At 45.7% G+C, this 23,027-nt stretch overlaps 1 protein-coding gene and 1 non-coding gene across 2 annotated transcripts in view; both read right to left on the bottom strand.

Annotated features, from left to right (window-relative positions):
• CELF4 (CUGBP Elav-like family member 4) overlaps nucleotides 1–23,027 on the bottom strand; it is a 601,922-nt gene that overhangs the window by 240,808 nt on the left and 338,087 nt on the right. The gene's annotated exons all lie outside the window — the stretch shown is intronic.
• LOC114810419 lies at nucleotides 12,055–12,192 on the bottom strand. The gene has a single exon (XR_003758119.1). It is a non-coding gene; the product is annotated as a small nucleolar RNA SNORA7 (small nucleolar RNA).

The raw sequence follows: 23,027 nt of genomic DNA, 5'->3' as shown, positions 1-23,027 counted from the left end.
AATGATTCAAACTCCTCTGCAGGGCAGAATTCTCCCAAAACATAATTATCTCGGCATGGCATGGTTTCTAGTCATCCGCTCTCTTCTCCCACTGTCCCCCGGCTCACACTCTTCACTCCTCTCAAGCCAACCTAGTCACTGTGCCTTATTCTCATCTCTTCAGCCTCCCACCTCTGGCTTCCATCCTTCCTCCTGCCTGGACATCTCTCCCATTTCACATCCGGCAGTCCCTGTCTTCAAAGTCCTCCTGAAATCACATCTCTTCCAGAAGCTCTCTCTTGATTAACTTCTGCATTCCCTAGGTTATATCTCTGAAACTGCTACTTCAGCTCTTCTGCACCAACTAAGCACTTGTGGACTCATAACCTCCTTCATCTAACACACACAAGGTATATTATATATCCCTTATCACATATATAAATATGTATAGATACATATCATTCACCTTATATATACAGATGCATATATATAAAATCCTCTATCATTTATATAAAGGAGGTAAGCACTTAATAAATACCAAAAAGTAACAGCAGCAGTAGTAATGATAGTAATAATAGTAAAAATAATAATCATTGCAGCATTAGAAGTAACAGTAGTAGTACTGGTAATAGCCTTTATTGAGCTCCCACTGAGTACATATGTGATATACATATGTTTGTGATAAAGGAGGTTCCATGTATATAAATAAACTACATGTATGTATAAACCATAAGGTCTATTTCTTAAGCACTAACTCATGTACACATTCCCTTTTCCTTCCTCCTCTTATGGTAATTACTTTGTTATCTGCCTCCCCCACTAGACCCTAAGCTCCTTGAGGGGCAGGGGCCATGTCTATGAAGGCTGTGGTTCTTTCCCAAGGGTTCAGCAGGACAAACAATGCTGTCAACACAGTCAGCCCTCAATGGATATTATCGGCTGATAACTTGATGGGGAGCTGAGGCACATTCGAAAACCAGGTTTTGTGGAGATGATGGTGATCGGGCTTGTGAGGGGCACGTCTCCCGGCACAGATAAAAATCCTTGTTGAGCATCCCTTGTAGGCTAGATTTAGTATCTCATTAAAGGGAGAGTTTAATTATAACAGGAGCTCCCGTAATGAATGGTCTATGATGGGTATTACAAAAGCTCTCTCTAAGCAGAATTTCCCTGGATCAGATTTCAGGCCTGGCCACCTCTCAACATCATCAGAGTCAGCTAAAGCTGTCTAGCTCAGTGCCTTCCCTGGGTTAAATACTTTTTTTCTTAAAAAAAGAGAAAAGAACACAAGGAAATGTCATTTTTCCTTTCTTCATTAATGTGAAAAGAATGGTGGGAGAGAAAGAGAGAGAAAGAGAGAGAGAGAAAGAGCCAGCCTCACAAACAATGACCCCAATTTACCAACCTACAAAACCTTTTGACCACTCTATCTTGGGGCCCTGATGCCCATTTTCCTCTTCCCATGACTCGCAGTTGGTGGAGAAGACTGCAGGACCCAAGAGGAATTGAGGAAACAGTGTCTGCATTGCATGGTCTTGTGGAAAGAGCCCAGGCCTGGGAGTTAGAGAACCTGGTTCTAATCCTGGATCTGCCACCTGCCAGTTATGTGACTTTGAGCACATCACTTCAATTACCTGTGCCTCAATTTCATCATTTGTAAAGTGGGACTTCAATACCTGATCTTCCTCCTACTGAGAGCCATATGTGGGAAAGGGACTGTGTCTGACCTGATTATCTTGTACCTACCCCAGTGTTTAGTGCAGTGCCTGTCAGAAAGAAAGCAGTTAATAAACATGATTATTGCCATTATTATCAAACTCATAAAGCCCAAAATGAAACTTCTTTCCTCCCCACTTCCCCCTGGTGCCTGCCCCTTCAGAGCAGAGGGCAGAACAGTCCACACCAACGAAACAGAGCTGCCAGTCTTTCTGGGGTGCCTGCTCTTGGGAAAGAAGCGGTTTTGAGATACAGAGCCAAGAGGGGCCCCATCGCCCAGACTGGACTTTGGGAAACAAAGCAACAGGGGACCAGAGGGAAGGGGAAATAGAGGTGCCTATTTGTGCATGTGTCTCTAGGGAGAAAGTTAGGACTGTGAAAAGTTAGAAAGTGGGAAAGTATTGTGGCAGTGGAAAGAGCGTGGGTTGGTAGTCCGAGAACCTGGGAACTAATCTTGGCTCTGCCACTTGTCTGCTGTGTGACTTTGGACAAGACTTAACTTCTCTGTGCCTCAGTTTTTTCATTTGTAAAATGGAGATTAAGACTGTGAGCCCCATTTGGGACAGGACTGTGTCCAACATGAATATCTTAATAATAATGATGGTATTTGTTAAGCGCTTACTAAGTGTCAAGCACTGTTCTAAGCAATAGGGTAGATACAAGGTAATCAGGTTGTCCCACGTGGGGCTCACAGTTTTAATCCCCATTTTACAGATGAGGTAACTGAGGCCCAGAGAAGTTAAGTGACTTGCCCAAAGTCATACAGCTGACAGGTCGCATAGTCAGGATTAGAACCCATGACCTCTGACTCCCAAGCAAGTGCTCTTTCCACTAAGCCAGGCTGCTTCTTGAATCCACCTCAGTGCTTAGTACAGTGCTTGGCACACAATAAACATTTAACAAATACCATTAAAAAAAAAGAATGTCAGGTGGTCCATCTCTAATCATGAAGATGGACCTGATTATCTTGTATCTCCTCCAGGGCTTATTGTAGAGCTGAGTAAACACTTAACAGATACCACAGCTATTCCTCTTATTCAAAGAAGGCAACTATTGCAGGGTTCCTCCAGGCATCAGGATGCCTCTGATGGAGATAAAACCCTGGTTGGACCTGGGGTCTAACTCATTCATGATATTTCCCTGGTTTTACGGTCTTCAGGCAAAGTTATTCCCAGTGCTCAGGACTGGTCACCTCCCAGAACTGACACCAGCCTCCCATCACCACCCACCTTCTCACCCAAATCCCCTTCTTCCCTACCTCAGGTATAGAGGGGAGATGTCCCTCTCATCATTTCAGCCCCAAGCAGCCAAGGAAATGGGTGGCAGGTTTGGGAGTCGGTGAAATGAATGAGTGTGTAGAGACCAGGAATCTATACAAAAGCAGTTTAGCACTTACTAAGTGCCAGGAACTGTACTGAGTACTGGGGTAGTTACAAGCTTATCAGGTTGGATTCAGTCACCATCCCACATGGAGGTCACCATCTTAATCCTCATTTTACAGTTGAGGTAACTGAGGACCAGAGAGGTGAAGTGACTTGCCCAAGGTCATAAAGCAGGCATGTGGCAGAGCTGGGATTAGAACCCCAGTCCTTCTGACCCTCAGGCCTGTGCTCTATCCACTAGGCTACACTGCTTCTCGTTGTTTCAGGACATCAGCAAACAGAGGATAAGGGCAGAGCCCTCATGAGCCCTGGGGAGCCTGGGGACCATGGAAAAGGTCCCAAGTCTCTGATCTTATTCAAGGTGGGGAGGCAAAGGGATCGTGGCTTAGTGCATAGAGCACAGACCTGGGAGTGAGAAAGACCTGGGTTCTAAACCCAGCTCCATCACGTCTGCTGTGTCACCTTGGGCAAGTCACTTCACTTCTCTGGGCCTCAGTTACCTTATCTGTAAAATGGGGATTAAGAGGGTGAGCTCCATGTGACTCCAACCTGATTAGCTTGTTTCTATCTCAGCACTTACAGCAGTGCTTGGCACATAGTAAGCACTTAAACAAGTACCATTATTATTATTTATTATTAGCGGTTTTCTCCTAAGCAGGAGTGCTCAGTGGACCAGCCCAAGTAGACATTTCTGTCCCAGTTACCACAGATTCAACTAGACAGGGAACACACATTTAATTACCATTAATTAAAAAACTGATTACTCAGTGTGGCTTTCTTCCAGAAAAACGACTGGCATTGCTGGTCCTTCTAGCCCCCAGCAGGGGCCTGCAGACTTTTAGGCAGTCCTGAGATAAACTGTAGTTTATACCTACTCTGGCCAAGGGAGGGGCAGGGGGAAGCAGGAGGAAGCAACAATGGGAGGGATTCAAGGCAGACTTGGGGAAGAATTTCCCACTGGTGACATGAGTGAGGGAGAACATGGGATCCTCCAAAGGCCTGGGGGCCTAGGGGAGAAACCTCCCTGACTGGACTGGGTTAGGTGGGATTCTGCCTGATAACAGGGCCACGGATGAGATGATGCCTTTCAAGGTCCCTGCCAAGACACAATTCTGGGGTGGACTGGAATGCACAAAGATATTTATGCACTTCCCTCTGACACAAACACAACCCACAGCAATCAATCAGGTGGAAAGCAATTTCAATTAATCATCTATTAATAAGATATTTTTAAGCATCACCTTCATTTAAAGCATTCTGATTTTACTCTCGACAGAGAGGATATTTCCAGAGAGAGACTCTTTTCTCCCCTGACCTTGGTGACTGACCCTCCTTCTCATAATGATAATAATAATAATAATAATAGCATTTGTTAAGTGCTTACTATGTGTCAAAAACTGTTCTAAACACTGGGGAAAGACACAAAATAATCAGGTCAAACACAGTCCCTGTCTCACAGAGGGCTCGGTCTAAACAGGACGGAGAACAGGTATTTTACAGATTTGGTAATTACAGATTTGGTAAATGAGGCCCTCTAGACTTCAAACTCATTGTGGGCAGGGAATGTGTTTGTTTATTGTAATGTTGTACTCTCCCAAGAGCTAAATAGAGTGCTCTGCACACAGTAAGTGCTCAATAAATATGACTGAATGAATGAATGAGGGACAAAGAAGTGAAGTGAATTGCCCAAGTTCCCACAGAAGGTAAGTGGCAGAGCCTGGATTAGAACCTAGGGATTCTGACTCCCAAGCCTGTGCTCTTTCTACTAGGCCATGCTGCTGCTCCTCCTTTTTCCCTTCCACTGCTTCCTGTTCTCTCTCTCTCTCTCTCTCACATACACACATGCGCCCGCGCACACACACACACACACACACGCACACAGACTTCTCTCTCTCTCCTCTGTCTCTGTCTCCCACCCTGGGTCTGCACAATTGTTAAGTCTACCAACAGGACACTTAATTTGTGCTTTTGGAGGTCAGAGTTTGTTCTTCTTCTTCCCCCTCTTCAATCCCAGTCCCCAGTGCTGGGATGTGAGATCATGGCATCTGAAGGGTCCCATTTACCACAATGCAGAGGCCCTGAAGAGAGCCTACATCTGCCGGGGTCAGAGACGGGGCCAGGCCCCACCCCCAAAAGCACAAGGCCCCATTCAGCAAGGGCTCAAATAGACTTGTTAATAAACCCAATACAGTTTATCTTAGACAAACTCACTGCCCCTTCCCACAGATTCACTTCTCTCCTTGCCGGCTATGTTTCCCAGCTCTCCCCCTGCTGCTTTCTCCCTTCAGATGCTCCTTTTCTGCCTCCTTTCCCCTTGCCTTTCTTCATTTTCCTCTTCCCCGCATCCCTCCTCGCTCTCTACCTTTCCCAGACAGGGCTGGGTTCAGGCTGTGGAAGAGTGGATTTTTCGTGGGCTCCTTCATTTTGTCACAGTGATGGAGAAGAAAGAAGGCAGGGGGGGTGGAGGAAGAGACGAGGAGGGGATACTGACCTTCTGCAGTGACATGGTCTGTGTCTCCATTATTACTAGCCACATGGCAGGAGCTAAGGACCCGTCCCAAAGGGGCCAGTCGAGTCAACGGCTGCTATGTGATTGTCGTCAACAGAGAATGGCCACCTTAGCATTACAGTGCTTAGAACAGTGCTTGGCACATAGTAAGCACTTAACAAATACCATTGTTATTATTATTATTACAAGTGGTGTGGTCACTGTCCATACTGACCCCTCAGGGGCTTCCCAGAAAAGCAGTGTCGTCTAGTGGATAGAGCACAGACTTGGGAGTCAGAAGGGTATGGGTTATAGTACCAGCTCTGTCGCTGTGTGACCTAGAATAAGTCACTTCACTTCTCTGGGGCTCAGTTACCTCATCTATAAAATGAGGACTAAGACTGTGATTCTCATGTGGGTCATGGATTGGGTCCAACCTGATTACCTTGTAACGATTCCAATGCTTGGAGCAGTGCCTGGCGCATAGTAAGCACTTGAAAAATGTCATTAAAAAACCAAAAGGTCCAGTCCAGGTCCTCCAGAGCTCCTGGTAGATGCCAGGCCCTGGATGAGACAGCTTCTCTGGCTGGGCCCCATTGGTCACTGGGTGCTTGGAGCAGGGTGAACCTCTCTGGCCTGCCCCCGTGCCTTCTAGGAGTGAGAAGAAACCACAGCAGCAAGTGGGACCAGACTGAGGAGGGGTGGACTCTGGAGCAGACAACTCGGCCCACTTTCAGCCTCTTCTGGTTCCAAGGGGCAGTGGGCCAGCTATGGCTGCCTGCCCTGCCTCCTAAGCTGTGGGCCCCCTTACCTCCGTGGAGCTGGTGCCCCCTCATCGGGAGACCCCTTGGGACATCTGTCCCTGGGTCACTCTTCCCCTAATCCAGTCCTACTCCATGGAGTAGCCTCCTCTTGCCCAATCTGGATTCTCACACTTCAGCCCTCTCTCCAGGCCTGTCTCCCTTCTCCCTACCACAGCGGGGGAGAAGAACCCTTCCCCAAAGCAGGATCCTCTGGTCCTCTGGGGGTTTTATAATTTTTTTACACCATTTTTCCCACCTGCAAACTGAGACTAGATTTATAGCATGTCAGCGGTGAGACTCAGACAATTTTGCAGAGGGAAATCACTGGGTTTAGGGTTGACATTTTCTTCCTGCCCCCTACTCCCTCCCACCACTCCTTGCCGGAATTCCGCGGCTAAGCTCCTCTCGACAGATAGAATATTGGGATGGTTTCGGAACTGGAACCGGGGTTAATTGACTGTCTGAGCTGATATATAGTCGGCATAAATAAATAAATAATAATAACAATAATAAAGCTCTTGGAAACCTTCCTCAAATAACCATCAGCAGTCTGACCGGCTGGAATTAATTGTTTTTTGATTTTTTTTCCCACCTCTCCCCGTCTCCTTGATCTGGTCCTAAATTGGAATCCAGGCAAGGGATATGTCAGTGTTAATCCTTATGGAAATATAACCGATTTCAGACACCCTAATAGCAAAGGAATTAAGAATAAATCTGATTTATCTCTGTCTTGTTAAAGGGAGAGGAGGAAGGGGGGAAAAAATCACCCTCCAAAGCTGAAAGGATATTTCTATAATATCTGTCGACTGAAGAAAGTGTCAGGAATGGAAATTGCTTCACTGATCATTAGCCCAGACTGTTTCTCCAGCACCTCCACCCAACACGCTCCCCTCGTTTTCCAGGGGGAAATTGAATTCTGGACGCTTGCTGCTCCCTGGGTTCTGAATTCTCAATTTGCACTCATACTTTCCAGTGGGAGGGAGCGCTCTATGCCCTCTCGGGAAGTACAAGATCCTATAGGCTGGCACTGCAGCAGGAGGGATTTCAGTTGGATTCGAGAAAGCCATCTCTCCGGAGATCTTTCAAAATAGGGGAGATGCTCTCTGTCCCGGTGTGAGAGGGCAATCACCTTTCCAGAGGCCCGGAGGCCGGCAGACGACCTCCTGCAGGCCACCTCTGCAGTATCCTGAGTTTGGGAGTCCTGTGACCCTTCTCTCTACCCTTAGGTTCCATTTCTTCTTTTGTCCTCACAACCCACACCATCCCATCTAGCCCAGCACTACCTGCAGAGGCTGGGAGGGACACAAGTTGTCCCTTTGCCTGGAACCCCCCCCCCCAGACTCTGAAGAGGCAGTCGTGGGGGTGGGAGAAGGTTCTTCCTCTTGCTGAGTTGGAGGCTGGGCTGCCTTTTTTATGGCATTTGCTAAGCCCTTATCATGGGTGATTCACGGTTCTAGTTGCTGGAGTAGATACAAGTTAATCAGGTTTGACATAGTCCCTGTCACATATGGGGCTCACAGTCTAAGAAGGAAGGAGGAGGATTGAATCCCCATTTTACAGTTTGGAAACTGAGGCACAGAGAAGTTAAATAACTTGCCCAAGACCGCACAGCAAGCAATTGGCTGAGCCAAGATTAGAACCCAGGTCCTCAGACTCATTCATTCATTCATTCATTCAGTTAATTCAATTGTACTTATTGAGAGCTTACTCTGTGTAGAGCACTGTACTAAGCACTTGGGAGAGTATGATAAAACAATGAACACATTCCCTGTCTACAACGAGTTTACAGTCTAGAGCAGGGGAGAGACATTAATATAAATAAATAAATTACAGATATGTACATAACTGTTGTGGGGCCCGGAGTGGGGAAGAACAAAGGAAGCAAGTCAGGGTGATGCAGAAGGGGGTGGGAGGAGAGGAAAGTGGGGGGCTTAGTTAGAGAAGGCCACCTGGAGGAGATGTGCCTTCCATAAGGCTTTGAAGCTGGGGAGAGTAATTGTCTGTCAGATGTGAGGAGGGAGGGCATTCCAGGCCAGAGGTAGGATGTGGGCAAGGGGTCAGCAGCAAAACAGGCAAGATCAAGGCACAGTGAGAAGGTTAGCAATTGAGGAGTGAAGCATGCAGGCTGGATTGTAGTAGGAGAGAAGCAAGGTAAAGTAGGAGGGGGCAAGGTGATCGAGAGCTTTTAAAGTCAATGGTGAGTTTTTGTTAGATGCAGGGGTGGATGGGCAACCACTGGAGTTTTTTGAGGAGTGGAGTGACATGTTCAGAACATTTTTGTAGAAAAATGATCCCCAAGCCCATGCTCTTTACACTAGGCCTTGCAGCTTCTCATGTCTGGCCTGGGAACGCCAGGTTAAATGTCAGGTTAGAACAGTATGTGAGCTGTATGTAGGTGCCACTGACCTGTACTGGGAGAGATCTTGGCTAACGGATGAGGAACCAGTTAATGCCTATAGCAAGGAAACCATGGAAGCGACTGGGATGGTTTCCAGGGGACAGCTGTGGGGTTTTGAACCCAGCTTGGGAAAGAGCTTGGACCTGGGAGGTAGGGGACCTGGGTTCTAATCCTGGCTCTGTAAACTCCTGGTAAGAAGGGATTATGTCTACCAATTCGATTTCATTGTCCTCCCAAATGCTTAATACAGTGCTCTGCACACAGTAAGTACTCAATAAATACCACTGATTGCTTGAGTGATTAGAGAGTTCAGTGCTTTCATTTTCTAATGATTTTGGTGAGATGCCCATGATTCCTGCCAACCAGAGAATTTGGAAAGTGTCTTTTAAATTTATTTTTTTTAGTCTATGGTATTTGTTAAGCACTTAATATGTGCTTAGCACTGTACTAAGCTCTGGGATAGATACAAGCTAACCAGGTTGGAAGCTGACCCTTTCCCACATTAGGCTCGCAGTCTTAATCCCCATTTGACAGATAAGGTTAGTGAGGCACAGTGAAGTTAGGAGACTTGCCCAGTGTCAACATGTGATGAAGCAGACATGTGATGGAGCTGGGATTAGAACCCAGGTCCTTCTGACACCCAGGCCTGTGCTCCAGCCACTAGGCCATGCTGTCTTGTCCAGACCCCACCTGCTGCATGGGGAGGATCTGGGCTGTCTGTCCTGGAGAATCTGGCTTATTCCATTTGAAGTCCAGTTCAGGTCACCTCTGCTGGGCTCATCCATGCTCCAGGGCTCTCACTATCCACTTGCTAACCATCTCCCCCAAATTCTTTGCATCTCCAGGATTGTCCCATGGAGAGTTATCCAGGGATGGAACTAACTAACTGCAGCCGCTGACCGTGTCTAATTCCCATGCTCAGTACACTGCTCTGCACACAGTAAGTGCATAATAAATTCTATTACCACCACTACTGATGCAGCAGCAAAAGAAACACCTAGATCTCCCTATCGTGCCCCTCCCCAGAGGATACCCAGGCTCCACCAAAACTCACAGCCATCTAGATCCCCCTAATCTCTCCCTCCCCTTCCCTAGGAATTACTCATCCCCCATAGCCTAATCCTATTAGATCTTATTAAAACAGATGCCATCCTCTGTTTGCCCTCTACTCCGAGGAGGAGTGGGGAAGACCAGGAGAAGGGAGATGATCTAGGGAGAAGTGGCCTGGGCTGAGAAACAAAGCAGTAATAATTGTGGTATTTGTTACGCGCTTACTATGTACCAGCACTGTACTGAGCACTAGGGAAGATGTGAGATAATCTGGTTGGACACAGTCCCTGTTCCATACAGAGTTCGTGGTCTAAGGGCGGGGTGGGGCAGAGAATAGACATTTCATCCGCATTTTACAGATGAGGAAACAGTGTCACAGAGAAGTTACTCGGCCAAGGTCACGCAGTAGGCAGGTTGCAGAGTTGGGATTAGAACCCAGATCATCTGACTTCCAAGCCCATGCACTTCCCCCTCTGGACTGTATGCTCTCTGTCGGCAGGGAACGTGTCTGGCAACTTTTATATTGTACTCTTCCAAGTGCTTAGTACAGTGCTCTGCACACAGTAAGTGCTCAGTAAATATGATTGATTGATTTTCCACTAGGCAATGCTGCACTTTTTCACATCTCCCTCCACACCTCTCTCCCCTCACACACACATCTCAGTTTCTCCACCTTTGAAAGGGTCTGGAAACACTCTGGGGAATGAGGTGAGGGAGTCGGGAAGGGATAAGCAGCTTTCAACTCCCCTTTCTTCAGATCTTCATCATCATCATCAATCTCACCATCATCCCCACCCATCTCAAAAATGCCAATCAACCCCTCATAAGATGAGCAAGGTACAATCCCACAAAAATCCATCAGATTCCTCAAACAAAATCAATCTGTTAAACAGTAAGCTCCTTGTGGGCACTGATTATTTTTTACCAAGTCGATTACATTATACTCTCCCTAGTGCCTAGTATGGTGCTCTGCACACAGTAGACATTCATTAAATACCAATGATTGACTGATTGATTAGAGAATATCTCCCCCAGGGGGTGGCACTGGGAGGGGTAGTTTTGGAGAGTGGCTTCGGTCAAAGGAGGGACCATGGGGGTGTGATGGCAGTCTGTTAGATTTTAAGCTAACTTCTTGAGGGCAGACGTTGTGTCTACTAATGCTATTGTACTGTGCTCTCCCAAGTGCTCAGTACAGTGCTCTGCACCCAGTAAACACTCAATAAATACCAACGATTGATTAGAGAGTCTGGAAAGATTTTTAGAGAAGGTGCTCTAAGGTTAGCTTGGGCTTCTTTGTCAGAAGCAGCAGCAGTGTGCGTCCTGGATCTCCCAACCTATCCCTGGAAGTTTTCCCTGCTCCCTCCGTGCCATCATGGACCCTCACTCCCAGTCTGCCTGGCACCAGCGGGAAGAACACAAGCAGATTGGCAGCCTAGGCCCTCGTAAGACTTAGAATGTTGGGCGGGTCGGAGGGGCTGCTGTCTCTGTCACAGTCACTGGTCACAGTTGTGACCAGCGGACTCTGAGCCTTTGAGGAGCCTGAACTCTGCTCCTCTAGCCACAGCACCCTATTGCTCTCTTGGTTTTTGTATTTATCCCTATCCTTGTCCTTTACACTGGTTTTAGGTTATTTCGGCTCTATCTTCTTATATGTTTAGCACCTGCCTCTATTTAATCTTACATTGTGAATTCCTCCTTTGTCTATTTTTCCCCATTGCTCAGTACAGTTCTTTATTCAAAAGAAGACTCCAGAAGAAGCAGTGTGGCCTAGTGGATAAACACAGGCCTGGAAGTCAGAAGGACCTGGGTTCTAATTCCCGCTCTGCCACATGTCTGCTGTCTGACCTTGGCAAAGTCACTTCACTTCTCTGGGCCTCAGTTACTATATCTGTAAAATGGGGATAAGAGTGTGAGCCCCATGTGGGACAGGGATAGTGTCCAACCTGATTAACTTGTATCTACCCCAGCATTTAGAACAATACTTGGCACATAGTAAGCGCTTAACAAGTCTTGTCTTGCCTTATGGTGTCGAGTCGTCTCCGACTCATCGCGACTCTATGGATACATCTCTCCCAGAATGCCCGACCACCCTCTACAGTCATTCTGTTAGTGAATCCATAGAGTTTTCTTGGTAAGAATACGGAAGTGGTTTACCATTGTCGTCTTCTGCACGGTAAACTTGAGCCTCCTCCCTCAACTCTCTCCCATACCCCTGCTGCCCAGCACAGGTGAGTTTTGACTTTTAGCCAATTGCCTTCCACTCGCTAGCCACTGCCCAAGCTAGGAATGGAATGGGTATGCCTCTGCTTGACTCTCCCTCCCATAGTAGAGACTGGTAGAGTACTGGAAACTCTGCAGGTGTGATCCTGAGAGGGGACTTAACAAGTACCATAATTATTATTATTATTACCCTAAGCACTTAACAAATACCACTATTATTACTATCATTATTATTAGGCAAGGAACGTGACTGCCAGTTCTGTTGTACTGTATTCTCCCAAGTGCTTGGTTTAATGCTCTGCACATAGTCAGTGCTCAATAAATACTGTAGACTGATAACAATAATAATTGTGGTATTTGTTAAGTGTTTATTATGTGTCTAGCACTGTCCTAAGTGCTGTGTTAGATACAAGATAATCAGGTCCTCCCATGGGGCTCACAGTCTAAGCAGGTGGGAGAACAGGCATTTACTCATTGTTTTGCAGATGAGGGAACTCAGGCCCAGAGGAGGTAAGGTGACTTGTCCAAGGTCACACAGTAGGTATGTGGTGGAGCTGGGATTAGAACCCAGGTCCTCTGGCTCCCAGGACTATGCTTTTTACACAAGGCCATGTTGCTTTCCATGCTTCTTCATTCACTGATGAATGAAGTTCATTTACGAGTGTGTGTCCACTCAAAATACTAATGTGACACCCATTCAATCAATCAATCAATCAAAGGTGTTTATTGAGCACCTACTGTGTTCAGAGCACTGTACTAAAAGCTTGAGAGAGTACAGTGCAACAGAATCAATGGACACATTCCCTGCCCTTCCACAGTGACAGCTACACTGTGTGTTCAAAACAGCAGTCTCTTGTGTTGTGAGGTTAGATGTTTGCAAACAACAGCTACAATTTTGTGAATTAAGGCCTTGTTCCTCTGGGTAATTCAGTCTGATTTCCCTTGGTAGGCAGTGATTTCAAGGCAGAGCCTCACATTTATAGATGTATTTGAGGTCTCCCTTTCTCTCTTCCTCCCTGAATCTTCCTCTCACTTTGTCTCTCTTCTTTTGAGAAGCAACATGGTGTATTGGCTAGAGCACGAGCATGGGAGTCAGAAGGTCAGGGGTTCTAATCCTGGTCTGCCACTAGGCTGCTATGTGTCCTTAGGCAAGTCACTTCACTTCTCTGGGCCTCAGTTCCCTCATCTGTAAAATGGGGATTAAGACTGTGAGCCCTATGTGGGACAGAGACTGTGTCCAACCCAATTTTCTTGCATCCACCCCAGCGCTTAGTACAGTATCTGGCACATAGTAAGAGCTTAACAAATACCATAATTATTATTATTTACCTCTTGCTCTCTTTTCTCTCTCTTGTCTCTTCACTCTGTCTCTTTCTCTCTCTCCCTCTATTTCTCTTTGAACACACAAACATACACACACAAACACTGCACATTTTTGTACTCTTCCATCCCTGCCAAGACTTTGTGCCCATTTTGTGTATTTGTTTGGGTTATGTTTTAATGCTTTATCACTCTTGATATGTCTGCCTTCAATCCCTTCTCCCCACTTAAACTCTTATTGTGAGTCCCCAAGGGACAGGGACCATGTCTATTGCCAACCTGTGTATTCCTTCCCAGTTCTAAGGATAGTACTTTGCACACAATAAGTGCTTAAAAACTATTACCAGTCAGTCAGTCAGTCCATCATATTTATTGAGAGCTTACTGTGTGCAGAGCACTGTACTAAGTGCTTGGGAGAGTATAATATAGCAATAAACAGACATACCCTGCCCACAATAAGCTTACAGTCTAGAAGGGAGACAGATATTAGCATAAATCAATTATACTAATACTCCTACTTTTGATGCTGACATTATCCAATCGATCTACAGACCTCAGTCAGGGAAGCTTGATTCTATTTATTGCTATTGTTCTTGTCTGTCCATCTCCCCCGATTAGACTGTAAGCCCGTCACAGGGCAGGGACTGTCTCTAACTGTTACCGATTTGTACATTCCAAGCGCTTAGTACAGTGCTCTGCACATAGTAAGCGCTCAATAAATACCATTGAATGAATGAATGAATGAATGAAAGTAGGAAGAGGGCAGTTCTTGCTATCAGATGGGGAACCTAAGGCTCAGAGAGGTCAAATCATTTATCTAATACCACCCAGGGCCCATTCTGACAGAGAAGGAACTAGAACTCAGCTTTTTGGAGTCTCCTGCTAGCCGGATACTCCTCTCCATCACTGCAGAGAAAATTAAATGACAACAACCACCACAAGCTAACTCCTCTCCTTCTTGGTCAAGTTTGGAACTCACAGAGCACCCTGCCCACCTCCTCCTCCCTTCAGAGGAAACCTATGATATCCCAGGACAAAGGAAGTTCCATCCACTTAAGGGGAGCCCCTACCCTTGGGACTAGGTCATCTTGTCAGACAATGAGAGAGTCACCAGAATGAGAGCAGGAGCTTGGACCAGTTGACCTCTTGAGTTCTGATCTCTAGGGTTACAGGACCTCACACCCAGCACCTTTCTCTAGTGGTTCATTGCAGGGCAGGACTGGGAACTCACAACCCACAAGATCTTCACAGACAGGCGACTAACGTGCAACTAAGATACAGATGTCTCCTTGGGGTGGCCTTTAAGGAACTAGCCCATTTCCTTCAAGGTGATCAACATCCCTATCTTTCCCTCTTTCTCACCTTCTTCATACTGGGTTTTCTTTGGGCCGTGTTACTAGCATAACTCTTCTCATTAATATTATTTTTAAAAAAGAAAAGTTGGTGGAGGATGGGAGGCAAGGGGTCCAGCTACAATGGTAATCGGCTCGACAGTATAAGATGGCGGCACATTGACAGTTTACTTTAAGTGGCCCAATTAACATAACAAATGATTCACCAAAAGTTCTGAAGGCATTGTGTTGATTAATGCAATTTATCTTGCAAACTAGCAGCAGAAGGCTGAATCGCTGCTAATGATTATTATATACATTTATACACATTATGTACATTCTGCCTCTTCTCTAGGAAAAAAAATTCCTCTCGCGGGTACTTCTATGTTTGCGCTCTCGATGAAGAAAGCCCTGAGCCTGTCCTCCTCTGTGATTCAGAGCTGGGGTCTAGATTCTGGCCTGGTCTTCCCAATCCTACCTCCAGCCTGTCTGCCGAGGCCCCACCTCCTAGCCTGTAGGGGGTGTAAGCAGGTCACGGTAAAAGTACCACTAGTAATAGAAGTAGTAGTAACAGCATTTACTGAATGCTCACTTTGTGCTGTGCACACTACTAGACAGAATAATTAAGTAACATGTTCCCCTTTTTAAACTGTATTTGTTAAATGCTTACTATGTTCTAAGCTCTAGGGTAGATACAAGTGAATTCGGTTGGATACAAATCCTGCGGGGCTCATTGGGCATGTTCCTTGCCCTTGAGGATCTTACATTCTAAATGGGGAGACAAATATAAGAATATTTAGAAATAGAAAGGTCAAAAATAAATGAACAGAGCAGAGCATATAAACGGGTTTATATGTGTTGAAGATGACTGAAGGGATGATATGGCTCAGGGTTCTGGGAAATTAGCAGGCGGAGGTTGTTGGAGAAGGTGGGAATTTAGGTGGGATTTGAATGTGGGGAGAACTGTGGTCTGTTTGAGTGGGGAGGGAGGGAGCTGCAAGCTAGGAGACTAATTTGAATCAGAGGATGGTGGTGGGAGATTGGGAATGAGGTGCATATAGAAGTTTGGTCTCAGAGGAATGAAGACAGCCTGTTGGGGAATAATGGGTGAAGGGAGCAGATAGGTATGGTGAGGCTAGTTGGTGGAGAGCCTTGAGCCTGACACAGGAAGCCAGTGGAGGTTTTGAGGAGAGAAGAGATATGGGCCGAGTGATGCTTCAGGAAGATGATCTGTGCAGCAGTGTGTAGTTTAGATGGGAATGGGGAAGAGTCTGGAGGCGGAAAGACCCATGAGGAGGCTGATGCATTAGTCTAGCTGAGGCAGGATCAGAGCTTGGGTGGTAGCAGTTTGGGTGGAAGGGAAGGGGGACAATCCAGGACACAGGCCCAGTCTTCAGAAAGAAGTGTCAGCTATGTGGAAAGGTTTTATTCACAGAAGACTAACTCTTAAATTATGAAAAAATCCCAGCAGGAATACAATTTGAAGCCTCTGTGTTAAATAACCCAGTGTAAATAACACGGTGTGGACTAAACAGTATTCAATAATCCAGTGTAAACAATGCAGTGAAAATGGTACAGTCTTAACTCCCATTAATAGCCCAGTGTAAACAGCATAAAGTCCCTGTGTTAAACAGCCTCATGTAAACAGCAGTATAGTCCCTAGCTGGAATCAATCCATCATTAGCATTTATTAAGCACCTACCCTGTCCTGAGCACTGAATTAAACACTTGGAAGGATACAATAGAATTAGTTATACTGAGACAATGGGAATAGCCTAGTGTAATTGATACTTGAGAACTCCAGGGCTTGATGTCCCCTAGGGGTTCTAACTTTTTGGGACCCAGGGCCTAAACTCTAGGGAGAAGAGATAACTTAAATTGCCAAAGATTGCTCTATCTCTCCAAAAATGAGGTGCTCCTTGAATTATTATTATTATTATGGTATTTGTTAACACTTACTATGTGCCAGACACTGTACTAAGTGCTGGGGTGGATACAAGCAAATTGGGTTGTACACCAGCCCTGTCCCAAATGGGGCTCACAGTTTCAATACCCATTTTACAGGTGAGGTGACTGAGGCTCAGAGAAGTGAAGCAACTTTCCCAAGGTCATACAGCAGACAACAGGCATAGCCGGGATGAGAACTCATTACCTTCTGACTCACAGGCCCATTTTCTATCCACTTCACCATGCTGCTTCTCACACTGTGTCAGCAACTCCTAAGCAACTAAGCAAAGACATCCAGCAACATGATGGAGAGCCTTGAACCCGACTGTAAAGAGTTTTTGTTTGATGCAAAGAGACATAGGGAGCCAGTGGAGGGTTTGAAGAGAGGAGAGATGTGGAGAGATATTCCAGGAGAGTTATTAGATGTCTACAATGCCCACGGAGGCTGCTTCCTAAGCTTTTCCGACTGGTTAGTCAGTCAGGGAGTCAGTCAATCGTATTTACTGAGCTCTTACTGTGCGCAGAGCACTGTATTAAGTGCTCGGGAAGGTACAATACAATGTAACAGACATATTCCCTGTCCACAACAAGCTTATAAGCTTCCTTCTAAAGCAGGAAGTTGATTCCTTCCAGGTGAAACTAGCCACTACTCTGATCTTCCAGATTTGACTTACAATGCTCAACTCATGAATTCTGAGAAGGTTTTGAGTTGGCAAAGAAAACCCTCTTCCATACAGGGGAGAAACTCCCAAAGTCCATCAGCCACTTCAGGAGAAAACCCAGCCAACTGGACAGCTTTCAGGCAGCCTCTGGGAATGGCCAGGAATTTCCAAGAACCTAGTAACTGCATGGCTTTAGTCAGGCTCCATGGACAACTGTCTCTGCCCCTCTAGACTGTAATCACCTTGTGGTCAGGGAATGTGTCTGCTAACTCTCTTGTATTGTACTCTCTTGGGAGTTTAGTACAATGCTCTGCACATACTAAGTGCTCAATAAATACCACTGATTGACCAACTGACTGGCTGAAATCCAGCAACCCCATTTGCAGAATGAGTCCTTAAAGGAGTCTTACTTTCTGCTGGTCCATCTGACCCTCCTCCTGGCCCTTCTTCACATCATCCTTCTCCTTCCCTGAGCCTCTCCCTTTTTTTCTTCCTCTTCTGCCTTCTTCACTTCCTTCCTCTTCCTCATGCTTCTCCCTCTTCCACCTCCTCCTCTCCTTTCTCAGTCTCTTTCTCTTCCTCCTCTTTCTGCTCCTCCTTTTCCTCTCCCTCTTCCTCCTTCTCCTCTTTTTTCTCCTCCTTCTCCTTCCCTCCCTCTTCTCCTCCATTTCCCATTTCTCTTCTTTTTCCTCTTCCTTCTTTTCCTCCTCCTCCTCCTCTCCTTCCTTCCTCTTCCATTTCCTCTTTCTCTGAAACTTTACTTGTCCAATCTCTTGCCCACTCTTGGACACTCCTGCCCCCTTGTGTCTCAGAGGAGACATTCAAGCAAAAAAGAGATTCTCCCCATCACAGAGGGTTGGGGAGGGTCAGAGAGGAAGCTGGGTGGCTAGGCCTCTCTGGCTACCTTGGGGCACTTCAGGGGAGAGGGGTCAGGTTGGGGATGAGCCTGGATAATCTGGTCTTTTTTTCCCTCCTGCTCACTGGCTCTGGGAGTCCTCTAGAGTGTAAGCCTGTGATGGACAGAGAATGGTTCTGTTATGTTGTGCGCTTCCGAGTGCTTACTACAGTGCTCTGCAAACAGTAAGAGCTCAATAAATATGACTGACTGACTGATGTTGGGAGAGAGTGGTGGGGGAGAGAGGTAGGGCAGAGAGACAGAACTGCTTTTCAGAATTTAGGAACTGCTTTTCTGGTAGCAGACCAGAAGACCAGGTGGAGTGGTGGGTAGGGAATGTGCCTACTCTCACCCATTATATAGGGCTTTCCCCCTAGTAATTACAAGATTTACATAGCTTGGAAGCCAGAACTGCATGCAAAATTCCTCATTATTCATTCATTCACTGTCATATTTACTGAGCACATACTGTGTGCAGAGCACTGTAGTAAGTGCTTGAGAGAGTACGATACAGAAATAAACAGGCACATTCCCTGCCCACAACGCTCTCACAGTCCTGATGAGGCCCAGGATTCAGCTGGCTGCTGTTGCACATTGAACCAATCATTAATGGCCTAGAGGATAGAGTGCAGGCCCATAAGTCAGAAGGACCCAGGTTCTAATCCCCACTCCACCACTTGTCTGCTGTGTGACCTTGGGCAAGCCACTTCACACCTCTGTGCCTCAGTTACCTCATTTATAAAATGAGGATTAAGACTGGGAGCCCCATGTGGGATAAGGACTGTGCCCAACTTGATTAGCTTGTATCTACCCCGGTGCTTAGAACAGTGCATGGCACATAGTAAGTGCTTAACAAATACCATTTAAAAAAAGGATCAACAAAGAGGCAAAAAGTCCTTTTCTGAGTCAGGACTGATAGCTCCAGGCCCATCATCACGAAGCTGTAATTTGGATTATATTTCCCTAGGTTCATTATAAGACGCTAACTCACATCGCAGCTCATCTGCCGTTTTTCAACTCATAATTTCAGTTTTATGAGGTCCAGCAGTTTATCCCCATCTTCATGGCATTTCACTACCCGGAGGAGCTGTGTCATCTGCAAATTTGGAGAGTTCACTGAATGTTCTTCCAGATCATTTATGAAGGTGATAAACAAAACTGCTCCTAGCACAAATCCTCTAAGAATTTCACTCTTTACACCCCTCCACCTTTAAAAATAGCTATTTACCCCCAACACTATGTTTCCTGTATCTAAGCCAGTTCTATTCCTCACTGCATATTTCTGCCAATCCTATGATTACTCAATTTTAAAAATACACACCCAGCATAATCTCCGGAAGCCGTCTGTAAATGGGCATTACATGGACAATCTTGTAAATTAGAAAGCAAGCTCCTTGAGGGAAGGAATTCTGTCTACTAACTCCATTATACTCTACCAAGTACTTAATATAGTGCTTTGCACAGAGTAGATATTCAGTAAATATTACTGATTAATTGACAATTGCCCAGTCCTCCATTTAGTGTCTTTTTTTAATAACAGGTTGCACTTCACCAGGAGTTCCTCAGACCCCCCTCTGAATTCCTTCAGGTAATTGCTGTGTCCTTAGTACAATGCTCTGCACACAGTAAGTGCTCAATAAATATGATAGAGTGCATGAATGAATGAATAAAGTAAATGTCACTCCCTAAGTGATTTACTATACTTTTTTCTGTTTATTTTCTTCCCATTGCATGGTCTCAGAGATGCCATTTTCATCATGGGACTAAGTAGCCACCAAATGTTCCCATGCACAGTTACTATCTGGGCTTCTTGTAGCAGTGGTGTTGATGTAGAAACATTTGTGTATTCGGGCTTTGGCATTTGCCAATTCCCACATCAGCTGGCTTCTTGGCTTGAAGAGCAGTTGGATATGCCCTCATTATTTTTTCCATGCCCTGTTTGATTGTCTCCAAACCCTCATCCCTCCTACTCCACAACTGAAGCCCCTTGACCTTTAGAAACTTTCCTCCCTGGAGTTGGGGCAATCCAAGTCTTGTGCTTTTCCCAATTCACTGACTTCCTCCTTTTGAATCTTTAGTGCCAGGATCCCAGCATCTCTTGAGTTCAGATATGTTCTCCCACATACTTAGTACAATGCTCTGCCTATAGTAAGCCCTCAGTAAATACTGTTGATTGGTTGATGGGTGCATTTTTGGATGTTATTTCAACAACCACCCCAGGTGAAGACAAATGGAGAATGAGGATCAAAGCCAGACACGAGACCTCCAACCCAGACTTCTCTTCCTGCCCCATTCTCCGTGCATTTCTTTGCATGGATGGGTCCTGAAAGGACTATGGCTTCATCAACATCCTGCTAAAGGATTGGGTTGGAGCATGCTTTTCTAAAAAGCTTCAAGGGCAGCCCACTGCCTACCCAGAGGACATTATGTTAACACAATGCAGCATTAAGCATCACCTTCTCTTTCCTGTCTTCTCATTTTGGTCCCTGGGGATCTTCCACCAGCAACCCAATTTCATTTCTTGCTGGTAGGCTGGAATGTGCCTGTGTATTGTTATATTGTACTCTTTTAAGTGCTTAGTACAGTGCTCTGCACACAGTAAGCACTCAATAAATATGATTGATTGACTGACTACCCTGTATTTTGGTCCAATTAAGGAAACAGGATGTTTTTTAAAATGATATTTGTTAATGCTTACTAAGTGCCAGGCACTATAAATTCTAAACTAACCATATGAGTCCCACCTGGGACTCACAGTCTTAATCCCTAGTTTATAGTTGATGTAACAGAGGCACAGAGAAGTGAAGTGAGTTACCCAAGTCACATAGAACAGACAAAGTGGCAGAGTTGGGATTAGAAGGCATGTGCTTCTGATTTCTGGGCCCATGCTCTATCCATTATGCTGAGCTGCTTCTCAAAGGACTTGTGACCTTTGGGGGTAGTGGGGAGAAAGTATGGCTGGTCTTAAGATAGAGGACATGTAGACATTTGTGACAACATATGCATTACGGGTAATGGAATGATATCGTGCACATCAATAGCGGAAGTCCATCAGAGTCCACCTGAACCTAAGGAGTTTCTCTGAGGACATCTGTGACTGGCTCCCTGCCACTCGGAGCCACTTGCCACTTATTTCAGTATTGAATTTTCCCTAGCGCTTAGTACAGTGCTCTGCACACAATAAGTGCTCAATAAATATGAACTTGGAGGTGGGAGTTGAGACGGAGGGAGGTTGGGTGCTTCAAATGAAAATGGCACACACAAAAGTGACAGTACCAAATCTATGCTGGGCATGGCTGAATACTGGACTGCCTGGTGTAAAACCAGGTGATGGCCACCCGAGGGGAAAAGGAGAAGGAAGAGGGATACTAGGAAGTGAGACAAAGAAGAAAGAAGGAAGGAAAAACTGGAGATGATATTCCTCATCCAGAAATAGCTTCTATTTACCTCAACTTGGGACTTTTGGTTAACGTGTAATAGTAGAAGTAGGAGGAGTAGAGATAGTAGTAGTAGTAGTAGTAGAAGCAGCAGGCATAGTGGATAGAGCAAAGGCTTAGGAGTCAGAAGGTCATGAGTTTTAATCCTGGCTCCGTCACTTGTCTGCTGTGTGACCTGGCAAGTCACTTTGCTTCTGTGTAGCTCAGTTCCCTCATTTATAAAATAGGGATCGAGACTGTGAGCCCCACGAGGGACAGGGACTGTATCCAACCCAATTTGTTGGTATTTACCCCTGCTCTTAGAACCGTGCCTGGCACATACTAAGTAAATACCATAATAATAATTATTAGTAATAGTAATATTGGTGGAAGTAGTGTTAGTAGGACTAGAAATGAGTAGTAGTAGCATTAATAGCCTGGCCTAGTGGAAAGAGCACAGGCTTGGGAGTCAGAGGATCTGGGTTCTAATCCCAGCAACAACAACTCATTTGCTCTGCAACCTTGGGAAAGTCACTTAACTTGTCTCTGCTTCAGTTCCCTCACCTGAAAAATGGGGAGTCAATATCTGCTCTCCTTCCTACTTAGACTGCCGGCCCCATGTGGGACCTGATCATCTCGTACCTACCCCACTGCTTAATACAGTGGTTGCCACATAGTAAGCATGTAACAAATACCACAGTCATCATTAGTATAATTAGTAGTAGCATCTATGATAGTTGTAGTAGTAATGAGCATCTACTTGGTACGGTGCAAGGCACTTGGGAAGTAGAGACTAAGAAAATGATGTATTCCACCTACTCATGAAACAGAAACTCCTCACCATCAGCTTTAAAGCACTCAATCACCTTGCCCCGTCCTACCTCACCTGGCTACTCTCCTACTACAACCCAGCCCACACACTTGGCTCCTCTAAAGCCAATCTCCTCACTGTACCTCAATTTCATCTATATCTCACCACCGACCTCTCGCCTACATCCTGCCTCTGGCCTGGAATTCCTCCCTTCTCATATCCAAAAGTGAATAGTCTCCCCGCCTTCAAAATCTTACTGAAGGCTCATCTCCTCCAAGAGGCCTTCCCTCAGTAAGCCCCACTTTTCCTCATCTCCTACTCCCTTCAGCATCACCCTTTGCTCCCTTTATTCGTCCCCCTTTCAGCTCCAAAGCTCTTATGTACATATCTGTAATTTATTTATTCATATTAATGTCTATCTCCCCATCTAGACTGTAAGCCCTTTGTGGGCAGGGAATGTGTCTGTTGTATTGTTACATCGTACTCTACCAAGCACTTAATACAGTGCTCTGCCCACAGTAATGGCTCAGCAAATAGGATTGAATGACTGATGGACTTATACCCTGCCCACAAGTAGCTTCCATTCTACCAATAATTTGGAAGCCCAGT

This window comes from Ornithorhynchus anatinus, chromosome 3, assembly GCF_004115215.2.
Source record: "Ornithorhynchus anatinus isolate Pmale09 chromosome 3, mOrnAna1.pri.v4, whole genome shotgun sequence".
Taxonomy (NCBI): domain Eukaryota; kingdom Metazoa; phylum Chordata; class Mammalia; order Monotremata; family Ornithorhynchidae; genus Ornithorhynchus; species Ornithorhynchus anatinus.
The sequence above is the reverse complement of the archived record's forward strand: the minus strand, read 5'-3'. Positions and strand labels throughout refer to the sequence as shown.